The sequence below is a fragment of the Artibeus jamaicensis genome, unplaced genomic scaffold (assembly GCF_021234435.1).
Source record: "Artibeus jamaicensis isolate MK-2021 breed Jamaican fruit bat unplaced genomic scaffold, CSHL_Jam_final scaffold_537, whole genome shotgun sequence".
Lineage (NCBI taxonomy): Eukaryota > Metazoa > Chordata > Mammalia > Chiroptera > Phyllostomidae > Artibeus > Artibeus jamaicensis.
The window spans coordinates 38,001,451-38,014,376 of record NW_026522047.1 but is presented as its reverse complement, the minus strand read 5'-3'; the positions used below and the strand labels follow the sequence as shown (position 1 = coordinate 38,014,376).

Here is a 12,926-nt window from a genome sequence, read left to right as displayed (position 1 = left end):
GACCTTGGGCAAATGACGTCACCCCTCTGTGCCTCAGTGTCTTCCCCTCTAAAGTGAGGAAGACAGTGGCTCCTACTCCACCGGACGACTCGAGGCTTTGATGAGTTGATGCAGTTCTTTCTAATGGTGTCTGGTGTTTTGGAGTCAGGAGCTCCTCTTCCTAGAGACTCGGACTCCCCTGAGAAACGGCCCTAGGAAAGAATTTTAAAAATGCACCTCGAATGCTGAGCACTGTGCCTGGCACAAAGTACTCAATAAATGTTAGGCTTAAAAAAAAAAAAAAAGCCAAACTCCAGGTAGTGACAAGCCAAACATATGGAATGATTACAAGGGAGACTTTGTGTAAGTAGGGGAAAGAAGCCAGTCAGTTTTAACACTGACAAGGGCAGTGCAATACATTTAAGGGAAAAGAAAAATCCGGGACCGTGTAAGAGCTCCGTGGTAAATGGCAGAATCCAGGAACGGGGCCTCCGCGTCACTGCAGATCGGCCTGTTATCCAACCGTGCTCACCACGGCCAAAGCAAACAAACAGAAAGTCATTTTGTCCAGTGCCACTGCAGAAGTACTAAAAACAAAACGAAACCCCTATAAAACCAGAGACCTGTCCACACTGGCAACACTGGTCGCTGCCCAACAAGGAAGACTGCTTGTAAACACAGGAGACAGTCACCTAAATGGGGGCGGGGGGGGGGGGCAGGAGCGTGCCAAAGCGGCCAGGACGACCAGGCCCAGAAGGGCCCCGTGAGAATCTAGCACATCGGAGTGATAAGGTAGGCCGCCGAATTCATCGCCAACTCTTGACAGGACAGCAAAGGGAGACCAGAAAAGGCGGTGCCTGTGTACCCCACAGAGCAGGCAACATAAACGCAGGACCAGGTTTGGGCAATTGCTTGAGTGCAGCAGTGGGGTGCCCCTGGGGTCAGGCCCAGAACGGCTTTCATCGACCCCTGTGTAAGGGAGCTGAAGGCGAACCCGTGGGAAGTAACGGAGGCTGCAGAACTCCTCCGCTCCTCCCCAGCGAGGTGACCGGTGGCAGCCGCAAGTGCCCTTCAAGGACAGCCAGGCCCTCACTTGCTACGCTGGCTGCTAAGGGCATGAGTTCGGCCTGATACGATAGATTTTCATGTTTTCCAGGGGCTCTCTGAGCACTAGAGATGAGATCAAGGAGTACAAATCCAGAGACACGCAAAATGAAACTACTAGTAGAAGTCTATGACTGGGTTCTAGATTTCTTTCTAAGAACACGCAAATGCTTCCAAACGCCTCACCCCGGGCTTGAGTGTTTACAGGCACGGCACGCTGTATTCTAGAGATGGCTCAGAGCAGAAGCACAGATGTGCTGGTCTCCAGTTAGGGAGCAAACTGGGTTTAGAATTTACCGTGCCCTCCACAGTGCGCTGCCCGTCGGCCCTGTAATTCTTCCGCACACAACCACAACCGGCACTCAGTCCAAAGTCCCTCCGCCAGGGGAAACAGAGAGATCCGAGTATGCGGCCCAACCCTTCTAGCCAGCGCATGCTAACTTGTCTGGCACACACCTAGCACACCCTAAACCCTGCCCTGGCCTGGGAAAACAATTGCTGTGTGTCTGAGCACGCTTCAAGTACGCCATGGCCCGTGCTAAGTCTAAGCTAGGAACCGACCTGGTCACGTGTCTTCATTAGGGTTTAAAATTAAAAGTGCCCTATGACACAGCAACTGCCCTTTCTCGGTATCTACCCTACAGCTGGGGTCCCCGACCCCTGGGCCACCGAACACTACCTGTCAGTGGCCTGTTAGGAACAGGGCCACCCAGCAGGAGGGGAGCAAAGCTCCACCCAGCTCCCCATTGCTTGCATTACCGCCTGAGCTCCACCCCCAACCCTCCATGAAAAACCTGTCTTCCACGAAACCTGTCCCTGGTGCCAAAAAGGTTGAGGACCGCTGCCCTAGAGAGAAACACTCACGTGCGATACAAAGAGACAAGTGTAGCCAAGTGTACTTTTAACATTTGTAACTGTAGAGGACTTAGAAATAACTTTAAATGTCCACCAGTTAGGGGAAGGCTAAACCATGGTTTAATCTTCTGATTCTAAGAAAGGCCCTTCAGGAATTCAACAAAATCAAGAAGACCTTCGTAAGTATAGGAAGTAATAACCAAGATGAACCCTTGTGGGGCAGGGTAGGTGGGGGGGGGGGCAATTCTGGCAGGGCAATGCACTTCACTCCTTTCAAGTTCTATAGGTTTGTACGTGAACATAGGTAAACAAATTTGAAAATACCAACAACCTTGTGACCAGGGTTGAGCTCTGGGGAAGGGCTGGATTAGGAGTGGTTGTCAAGGAAGATGTCGTTGCTCTGGATGGTTTGCATTTTTTTCTCTTGTGTACATGTTCATGTACTACCTGTGTGATAAAATTTTAACCGTTTACTGAAAGAAATTTGGAAGGAAGGAAGGAAGGAAGATGGGAGGGAGGGAGGGAGGGAAAGAAACACACTCTGTTCACTTCAGTAATATGTCTGGGGGCACATGCTTCCCAGGAGGCAGAGAGCTCAGCAGTGCAAAGCACTGGGCTTTGCAACACAGATCTTGTTTCAATGTTACAAGCCCAACTCTGTAACTCTGTGGATTGTTAAATTTATATGCTAGTTCAAGGAAGAGGCAGGAAAAAAAGAGAAAGTGTGTTGGGGGCTCTGGGTAATCCAAAGGGATGTCCTAGGAATCGTTCCAGTTCTTCCAGAGAGGATTCCAGCTCTCTAACACAAGGCGCGTGCACACACACACACACACACACACACACACACGCACCGATAATGGCAGCCCTTGCCCAATCACACTTATTCCTAACATTAATCTGGATGTTGTGGACACAGAAAAACCTAAATACTCCATTAAACAGACTCCAAAATATGAATGACTCACCAGGACTACCTAAACCATTAGGGTACTGATTTTTAAACACATACCCGCCTCCACCTCTTCAAAGCACTATGTATAAAGTCCTCAGAAACACAAAACTCTACTACTAAGAACCTAGTTGGCAAAACTGACCTAGCTTGATAGAAATCAGAGCTGGAGGCCTTCTGATTGAGGGGAGGATAATCTGGAAACAGTCACGAGGAACATTTCTGGGGTGATGGAAAAGCTCTGTCTTGAAATACATTTGTCAAAACTAATTAACCAGCACACTTCAGATCTGAGCATTCCACTGTATGCAAATTATACCTCAAATTAAAAAAAAATGAACTGCGCAAACACAGTTTCGCTGCCAGCTGCAGAAGAACTTTGAGCTGACCTATCAGACTTCTGAAATCTCTGTTATGCCATGTAAAGAGCAGAGTACCATGGCGACAGTCACCATCCAAATAGATAACAAGATTAAAATGGATAGAGGACACATGAATTTAAGAACAGCACACCAAGAGCAACTCATTTTCGGCAGAGGAAAAATAGGAGGAGAGGGAGTTTCTCATTCCCCCTGTGCACTGAAGGACGCTGGATGTGGCTGTTTTTACTAAAAGTGTTTTACGACTTCCCAATACTCGAAGGACAAAAAAGGCTGAGAACTGTTATTTCTTATTGTATTTTGCTTAAAAAAAAAAAAGCAGCAGCAGCATATGGAACTGTAAGTTTTTCCCACACCATCTCTGTGGCCCAGGGAACCCGTTCATAGCGATTCAACATGCAAAGCTGATGTGCCCTACTCTGCGTGGGACCCAGAAGATACTGACATCCAGAGCCGCTGGACCGTGGGCCCTGAGCACCAGTGCACAAAGATTTCCAACTTTAGTTCTAAAATGACCAAGTTTTGGCCCTGGCCAGCGTGGCTCAGTTGGTTGGAGCGTCATCGTCCTATAGACCAAAAAAAGTTGCAGGTTTAATTCCTGGTCAGGGAACATATAAGAAAGCAACCAATCGATCCTTTTCTTTCACATGTCCCCGCCCCTCAGAGCTATGAAAAAATATGTCCTCAGGGGAGGATGATAATAATAATCATAATTATTTTTAAAAAAACAGGTTCTGCCTATATTTTTACATACTTCTAAAACTGTCGTTTTCTAGGTTATGCACCCCAGAACTGCTTCACTCCACGTGACAAGACAGCACCTTCTTGCCAGATACTGATTTTTCAAATGACGAAGTGGGAGCCGGGACCTCGTGGAGAAGGACAGGATCCTATGCCGTTCCCCAGAGGCGAGACGGACCTCGGCTCTCTTTGCGGAGCACCCTCCAAAGCGTCCGCCATGTGAGTTAGCCCTGGCAGTGCCCCGACCGCAAAAACACAGTCCAAAAATATCAGGAAGAAAACCTAAAAATTTTAAGTAATCAGGGTAGCTTCTAAATAAACCATAAGTTTAAGTAAACTTTAGGCAAAATTAATCAAATTTCTACATGTAAGCTATAAATAGTAAAAATGCAAAATGTCTAACTCAAACCACAAACTTATCGTCTGATATAAACTACATATATGCATTCTGGGAAAATCCCACTCAGGTTTCTTTACATTTATCCACCTCTTGTCCTCTTTGCCACTAAACCTACCGAGCAATCACAAGGCTCAGTGTCTTCCCAGGTGTCAGGACAGCAGGTAGGGTGCTGTGGTGTTGACGTAAATCCCTGGTGTTGGGAAGAGAAAGGACACGGTCAAGGGCACTGCCAGGCCCTCCACAGCCAAGCAGAGGGCCCATCATTTCATTAAAGGGCCCCATCTTGGTTCATTCATTATACTGACTAGAACTGGCCAATATACACATTGGTCTTCTAGGTGTCAATCTGTTTTATTTATTACTATTTGCCATTTCCACCCAAGTCCCAGCATTTTCACTTTCTTAAAGACCAAATTCAGCCCTGGGTGTCCTGGCTCAGTGGGTGGGGCATCGTCCTGCAAACTGAAAGATCACTGGTTCAATTCCTGGTCAGGGCACATGCCTGGGTTGTGGGCCAGATCCCCGGTTGGAGGCAGCTGATCGATGTCTCTCTTCCTTTTTCTCCCTCCCCTCCCAAGAATTAATTAATTAATCAATCAATACATAAATAAAATATTTTTTAAAAAGACTAAATTCAATTTTCAGCAGCCCTGTGGCCACAAACTGAGTCCTGAGTCCCATTTTCAAACTGTTCTCTTCATTCTTTCTGAAAGGACCCTAGAAGGGTCTCTGGAAAATGTTGGGAGCCATTTATAAACATTTCTGAAAGCGCTCACACAGTGATGTTGACCCAAAGACTGTGTACGCAGCTGGAGGTGTGGCCTCTGTCCCACATTATCCTTCAGCCATGACAAGTTACCTAGTACTGACCCTAAGAACTGGAAAGGACTTCGGAGGTCAGCCTAAGTCCTGCCCTCCTCCTACAGTGTTCCTACCCAATGGCATTCAACCCAACTTGAATACCTCCAGCAACAGGAAGCTCACTCTTCCATGGGCAAACATTTCCACTGTTGGGCAGCTCTGCCAACTGGAAAATCCTTTTTCCTATTGAACTGGTATCTGCTGTTCCAGTCTTTCAGGTTAAAAGCAACCTTAAAGCTTGTCAACTTCTGTACACTCGTTCTCCAGATGAGAAATCCGAAGCTAGGGGAACAGCTAGGGGAATGAAGCCATTCTTCTGTCCATTGGTCATATTCCCACACCCAGGAGCAAAACCGAACAAGTCTACTCTCTCCTGTGTTTGAGAACCATGAAAACATCTGATAGCTCTATTGGGTACCCACCCCATGAGTACACGCCAGTCATTCCTGATTGTACAACATCCTAGTCACCTTTCCATGGACAGTCTTGCTTATGTTTCTTGAAGATCATGCCCCTCCCCCAGTGGTCCAAATGTCCATGACCAGCAGGAGTCATTAAAACTAGGTCCTATGATTGGATGGATGAATCCCTGATCCAGTTGCGAACTGGATTCAATTTTTAAAAGCCTCACCCCACTCAGAGCTCACATTAAACTTACAAACCATAGAACAATCTTGAAACTTTTTGCCCACAGGATCTGCCCCTCCGGCACACCTGAAGTACCACCGGGGTTACACCGTGCCTGTCTGTTCACTGTGGGTCTGCTCCTTCAGGTGGATCATCCATTTCAGGCCAGGGACTATGCCGTATTTTGTGATTCCAGTGCCTCATCCAGTGAGTGCCACAAAGCAGGTAGGGATCCGAGATTCGTCACTGTATGAACCATCCACTTTACCCCATCCTGTCCCTGAACAATAACATGTTTTTGTTTTTTTTTTAAATAACAGTGTTTAAGAGAGGAAAAAAAGACAAGCCACAGACTAGGAGAAAATATGTGCAAAAGATCTGGCTGATGAAGGACTATTATCCATAATATACAAAGAATGCTTAAAACAAAACAAAACAAAAGCACTTGAAAAGATGTTATCACCTGTCATTAGGGAAATGCAAATTAAATCGAGGTATCACTGCACACCTATTAGACTGACCAAAATCCAGAACCCTAACGAGACCAAATGCGGACGAGGGTGTGGAGCAACAGCAGCCCTCACTCACTGCTGGTGGGAACGCAAAAGGGTGCAGCCACTTTGGAGGACAGTTTGGCAGCTTCTTACAAAACTAAACATGCTCCTTCCCATACGATCCAGCAATAGCACTTCCTGATATTTACCCAAAGGAGCTGAAAATTTACACCCATACAAAAGCCTTCCCACAAATACCTACAGCAGCTTTACTCATAACTGCCAAAACTTGGAAATAACCAAGATGTTATTCAGTAGGTAAATTTAGGAGAAACTGTGGCACATCCAGACAGTGGACTATTATTCAGCACTAAAACAAAATGAGTTATCAAGTCATAAAAAGCAATGACGGAAGCTTAAATGCCTATTCGTGAAAGAAGCCAAACTGACGAGGCTGCAACTATGTAACACTGTGGAAAAGGCAACACTGCCAAGATTGAAAAGAGATCAGTGGCTGCGGGGAGGCTGGGGTGAGGGAGGGATGAACAGGCAGAGCACAGAGGTCTTAGACAGTGAAGGCACACTATACGATCCTGTAATGTTGGATGCATTTCATTATACATTTGTCCAAACACAGAACGTACAATACCAAGAGTGAGCCCCAGTGTGAACTGAGTGGTGACGATGTGTCAATGCTGGTTCGTCAGTGGTGACACATGCACCACTCTGACATCGGTGCTGACAGTGGGGGAGGCTGTGCACGTGTGGGGGAGGGGTGTTATGGGAAATCTGTACCTTCCTCCCAATTTTGCTATGAACCTATAACTGCTCTAAAAAGTAAAGTCTATTTAAATATACAATATGGCAGTGTTTCCGCGCTGTGATACACAAACTTATAAAAAATACAAATGATAAATTTAATGTGCAAAAAAAGAATGTCACTCGACTTGATCTATCTAGAAGCGACCAGTATCAAGTATTTTAGTATTAAAATTAGTAATTTCCTTCCAGTCATTTTCTAAATACTTTTAAGATTTGAAATCATATTGTAGATGCACATTAACTTTTTTAAAAAGTGTTCAGTTTATTTGCATTTAGCACAATTATTTTTTAATCCTCACCTGAGGACATTTTTTTTTCATTGCTTTTAGAGAGAAAGGAAGGGAGAAGGGAAGGGAGAGAAACATCCACGGCACAAAGAAGCATCAATGGGTTGCCTCCCGCACACGCCCAGACCCAGGACCGGTCGGACTGGGGGTGGCACACGCCTGGACCCAGATTGGGGATCAGATCCACAACCTAGGCATGTGCCCTGACCAGAAACCAAACCCACAAACTTCCAGCCGTGGGACACTGCTCCAACGAGCTGAGCTACACCAACCAGGGCTGAACCTTAACTTTTAGCAGAAACACTTGCCCGTGTTATTTTCACATTATTCCTAAACACTATTTTTTTTATTTCTCTTATTTATTTATTTTTAGAGAGAGGAGAAGGGAAGAGGAGTGGGAGAGAAACATCAATGTGTGGTTGCCTCTCCTGTGTTCCCTACTGGGGACCTGGCCTGCAACCCAGGCATGTGCCCTGACTGGGAATTGAACCAGCAACCCTTTGCTTCACAGGCCCGCGCTCAATCCACTGAGCTACACCAGCCAGGGCCTAACCACTATTTCTAATGGCCATAATATTCCATTATAAAGGCACATTCATAGGATTCACTCACTTATAGACTACTTCCAGCTTGTTCATATACCATTGGTCACTTAATTTATTTCCAATTTTTTTATATAGTTAAAAATTCTGAATAATCTCTGTGCATAAAACATCATCTACATTTTGGATATGGTCTCAGCTATATCTTTAGAAGTGAAATTATCTGATCAGAATGTAAGAACATTTCAACACACTACAATTCAAATTTTAAAAACTACATCAGACTTTATAATATATCTCTTACTGAATTTCTTTTTTCAACTTGGACCCTCATTTCGGGTGATGTTGAACCTTGATTTACCTACTAGATAAGCAATCCCTCCCACCATCAACAAGGCTGACAAAACACGCCTTCGGGATCTTCACCCGCAACACTGCAAAACGTGTTGAACAGCTCAAAGCCGAGAATAGACTCCAATGGCAATCATTATCAGACCCCCTTCCAGGCTGACTGAGTGCTGCTAATTAACAGTTTTTGCCTATTAATAACACCATCAAATTAAGTAACACCATCCAGTCCACATTCTACCACTTATTTAATATGGACTGTCAGAGCTTAAGAAGCTGTTAAATACTTCCCTACCAAGCCAAAGGTACCATAGCTGCTACATCACAGTAACCAAACGGTCATATAAAACAGGAAATAAGTTTCACTTCACCTGATTCAGCAGACTCCTGGTTATCCTTGCATCCTTGGGCCACACACTTTTTAGCAAAAAGTACTAGAGTTTCAAATGTTTTAATGTTACAAAAGAAGTATTTTAAGATTTTATTTAGTTTTAGAGAGAAGGGAAGGAAGGAAGGGAGAGAGAGAGAAGCATTGATGTGCCAGAGATACACTGATCGGTTGCCTCACAAGACCCCCACTGGGGAGCTGGCCCACAACCCAGGCATGCGCCCTGACTAGGAATCAAACCGGTGACCCTTTGCTTCGCAGGTCAGTGCTCAGTCCACTGAGCCACACCAGCCAGGGCACAAAAAGCAGTATTTTAAAATAATTAGCCCTGGCTGGAGTGGCTCAGTGGACTGAATGCTGACTTGTGAAAGGCCAGCTAGATTGCCAAAAGGTTGCCAGTTAGATTCCCCATCAGGGCACATGCCTGGGTTGTGGCAGGCCAGGTCCCAGGTTGGAAGCAACTGATCGATGTTTCTCTCCCTCTTTCTCCCTCTCTTCCAAAAATAAATAAATAAAATCTTAAAATAATCAGATGTGCAACCTGTGAAAAACAGGGTGGCTTTTGTTCCATCCCTCTCACCTGTCGCTCACCTGGGGAAGTATAACAGGTAGTTACGGACTCCCCGGGTAAACCAAACTGTCTCAGGACCACGGGAACCTAAACTTACTCACTTCAGCTGGCCCTAAAAGTAGCTGAGTTTTCCAGAAGTTGCCTGCATTAACACCTGCACTTGGATCAGTTATTCGTATTGTGACTCTCTGGTTCCTGGAGGCCCACCCCCGCGCCACCCTCCACATCTGGAGTAAGGATGTAAGAGAAGAAATGGCGCTGCTCCTCTCCACGTTATTCCTTTACCACTGACTCGAAGAACCAGCGCTCCTGAGAGTCTCACGTCCAACGGTGCGTGGCAGTCATGACTCCCACCTCACCAAGTTATGACCTGGACATTTTTCTTATACCTGTCAGGACACACGATCCAACCATGGCAGCCAGTAGTGGAATGTGGGAAGGCTTGGGCGATCTTGAGGTCACTAGAAATTTGCCTCACTACAGAGAACGTGTCAAAGCCCTCTAATTAGTGCCATTCCAATCAATCCAAAAAGACTGCAAAGTCCCAGCCAGATGCAACTCAAGAAGGGCTGTTGACTTGCCTAAAACAAATCATGTGCACACAAGTATTTGAGGTCCCATAACGTCAGGCTCCTCTTGAAGACTCAGGTTGCAAACCCAAAGATCCGCTGGGCTAAGCAGGGGTTATAAAGCGATGGGATGGAGGCAACAGGGAGCACGGGGGTCTGTGACGACTGACTTCCATACTCAGGGAGCAGCCACCACTCAGCTCTGGAAGCCTGCCTGACCTGATTCTCCAAGTCAACCAAAATCCAGAGGTTCTCCTGGATTGCTCCCAAGTCCACACTGTACCAGGTCTGAAGACTGAACACATTTGAGCCACCTATTTACAACCCCTACACTACATTTTAACCCTGATGCCCCCTGCCAGCCTAATCTCCCCCTACTCTCCGTTCATTGCTCTGGACACACCGTGTACAGCCCCAACTCCATGCCTTTGCCCGTGCTACACGTCCCACCTGGGCAGCGCCACGTGAAGGTCCCTCCCAGACTTCTCTCCCTATTCCAAAACAGTGTTTGCAAGCCACTCCGACAGAGGCTGCTCACCGCTTCCCCTGAAGTCTGCGCGTGCTTATTTTCCATTTTGGCATTCGATCATTTTGCCTTGCTCCTGAATCAGGTATATATCTTAACTCTCCAACTAGCCCGTCAACTTTCAGTCTCTTCCTCGTGCTTCCTTCCACATACAGCACCAGTAAGCATAGCAGAGTATCAGTATCAGAGGAGATTGCATGAAGCCAAGGAAAGTAGTACTTTGTGACCTTAAATTAGATTTTTACATACATGACTGAGTATACTAGGCCGTGATATAAATCTTAGTTCTTAATGTAGGTCATGATCAAAGCAGGGCAGAAAACACTGCTCTATAAAGAGTAAATGAGCTCAACATCTGCTCCATGGATTTTTTTTTTTGACCATCATATATTCCCTATAAAGAAAAAGTATCTGAGGGACATCTCTCCCTATGCAAGTCAGCTTCCCCTGCTGGTTCACCCTCCCTGCATCTCAGAGTAAGGGGGCTGAGGAACTGCAATTACATTCTCTACTACGCATTCTGCAACTTTTTGCAATCACCCTTCAAATTCACCAGCCCTCAAATGTTGCAAGTGGAGGTTTGGGGAATTTGTTCAGCAAATCACCCTAAGTCACCCTTGCAACAAGCAAGCAGAATTCAGAGCTCCAGAAAAAGCTCTGCCGGCAGGTTGCTGGCTTTCTGGGAACTGGCAATGGTTCAGGCTGGGATTGACCCGGCCCTGGGAAAGGCAATATTCCTAAGCCCATAATTTCCACCTTGCTCATCTGGATGATCTTACTCCCCCACCCACGAATGGGACACCAGCACTAGCATGAAGGTCTCAGGGGAAAGCAAATTCAGAGGTTTTGAAATCGGCTCATTTCAAAGCCCAACAATTCCTGTTTTTACCAAATTCCATTCTACTCTCCTTCAATCACCCTCATGGTTAGAATAGTGGCACATTCTCCTTGGAGCCTCAATTTCCGAGCGTTGTTGTGCCAAGTGCAGGTTGAGGTCCAGGTGATGTCATCTGAAAGGCAACTCAGACCCTCGCTAGCATCCTCCACTGCCTCCCTATGACCAAGACGACACCCATTTCTCTCAGGAGTGCCCTCCTCCTCCCAGCTTTGGCAGCCTTCCCCACGCGACACAGCCTGGTTTCCTCTCAATCTCAGAGCCACGGTTTCTTGCAGGACGGCTCTGTTTGTATTATCTTGGCAAATACAAAACTTCTCTGCAGCCTGAGTGTCAGTTACTTCTCTCCAAAACACACATTTCCGATTTCTCGAGTTACCAACTATAGCAGCTCCAGGGCCCTGGCGTCTAATCCATTTCCACGAGGAATTAATTTCCATTCATCTCTTTCCTTCACCCTGCCCCTGTCAACAGATGATTGCAACAGTAGTGTTTCTAAAACTCACCTTCTTTTCCATTTCCAGTTATCCCAGTCCAAACCTGGGGCACTCCACAACTGTGACCAGCTAACAGAGTTGTCCCCTAGCATTGCGTTTTAAAGCCTTTCCAAATCCCCTTTCATTATGTCACTCCCTGCCTCAAGGACTTTCATGTCCCCCTAGTACGCACAGGGTAAAGGGCAATTCCCCAGTCTGGCTTTCTAGGACTTTCGCAATCTCCACCATTGTTCCTCTCCATCTTTATCCACTACTGTTCGGGAAACGTTCCCTGGTCTGGCCAAGGCCAGCTCCTTGTCTCAGGAAAGCCATGCTCCTTCGCACCTCATGGCCCATCTCAGGGGTCTCATCCTCCAGGAATATAGTCCTGATGACTTCTGCCCATGCTCCCTTCTCTGAACTCCAAGAGCAGCTATTCTGGTTGCTGCATTTTAAGTTAATTGTGCCCTATCTTGAGTTTTACTTCACCTGCCCGGGTCTTCCCGCCTCCTCCATGAGATTATTAACCCTAGAGGGCATCGCCTCGTGTATCTTCTATATCCTCCCTCACTGAGATCCCTGTTTGAACCTCTCCTCCTCTGGTAGTCCCTTTGCAACCTCTCGCACCTGTTACTTCTTCCTCTCCTGCCTTTGGGCCTTCGCCAGCGAGTTATTCTCCAGTGCACAACTTATTTCAGAACTTAGTACTGTAAATCCATTCCCCAGCTCAAACCTTTCCTTTGATATTCCCTCTGCCCCCAGCTTTTACAGTAATTTAGGCAGCCATAACACATTAATTTGAACTTGAGCTCTGAAATCACTTCCACCTGGTCAACAGGCTTTCTAAGGCCTTAGAATCCTGTGCCTCTTGTCATCTCCTAGAGAGCCTGGCATGGTGCTGAGAACGCAGCAGCCCCTCAAAAATACCTGTGCAGTTGACCTGAATTGCTATGTTTCCTTGTGTTTCAGAGTTCCTTGAGCCCCGAACCTGTTTACAACACACCTTAGGAGAGTGTCAAAAAAAAAAAAAAGACCTTCAATATCTGTTGATCACTCACTTTTAGGCAAACTACACCAGATACACTTCTCTGGAAAGAGGGGTGTAAAGAACA

General features: G+C 46.3%; 1 protein-coding gene across 7 annotated transcripts in view; it reads right to left on the bottom strand.

Annotated features, from left to right (window-relative positions):
• The window catches only part of ZNF395 (zinc finger protein 395), a 40,728-nt gene that overhangs the window by 26,719 nt on the left and 1,083 nt on the right, over positions 1–12,926 (bottom strand). For 2 of the 7 annotated variants that reach the window (XM_053658380.1, XM_053658374.1), the window contains exon 1: positions 4,524–4,598. The exons of 4 other annotated variants lie outside the window; for them this stretch is intronic. The gene's annotated coding sequence lies outside the window, so the exon portion shown is untranslated. Of the gene's footprint in view, positions 1–3; positions 189–4,523; positions 4,599–12,926 lie in introns of those variants that run through there. One more of the 7 variants, XM_053658379.1, reaches the window with a different exon arrangement.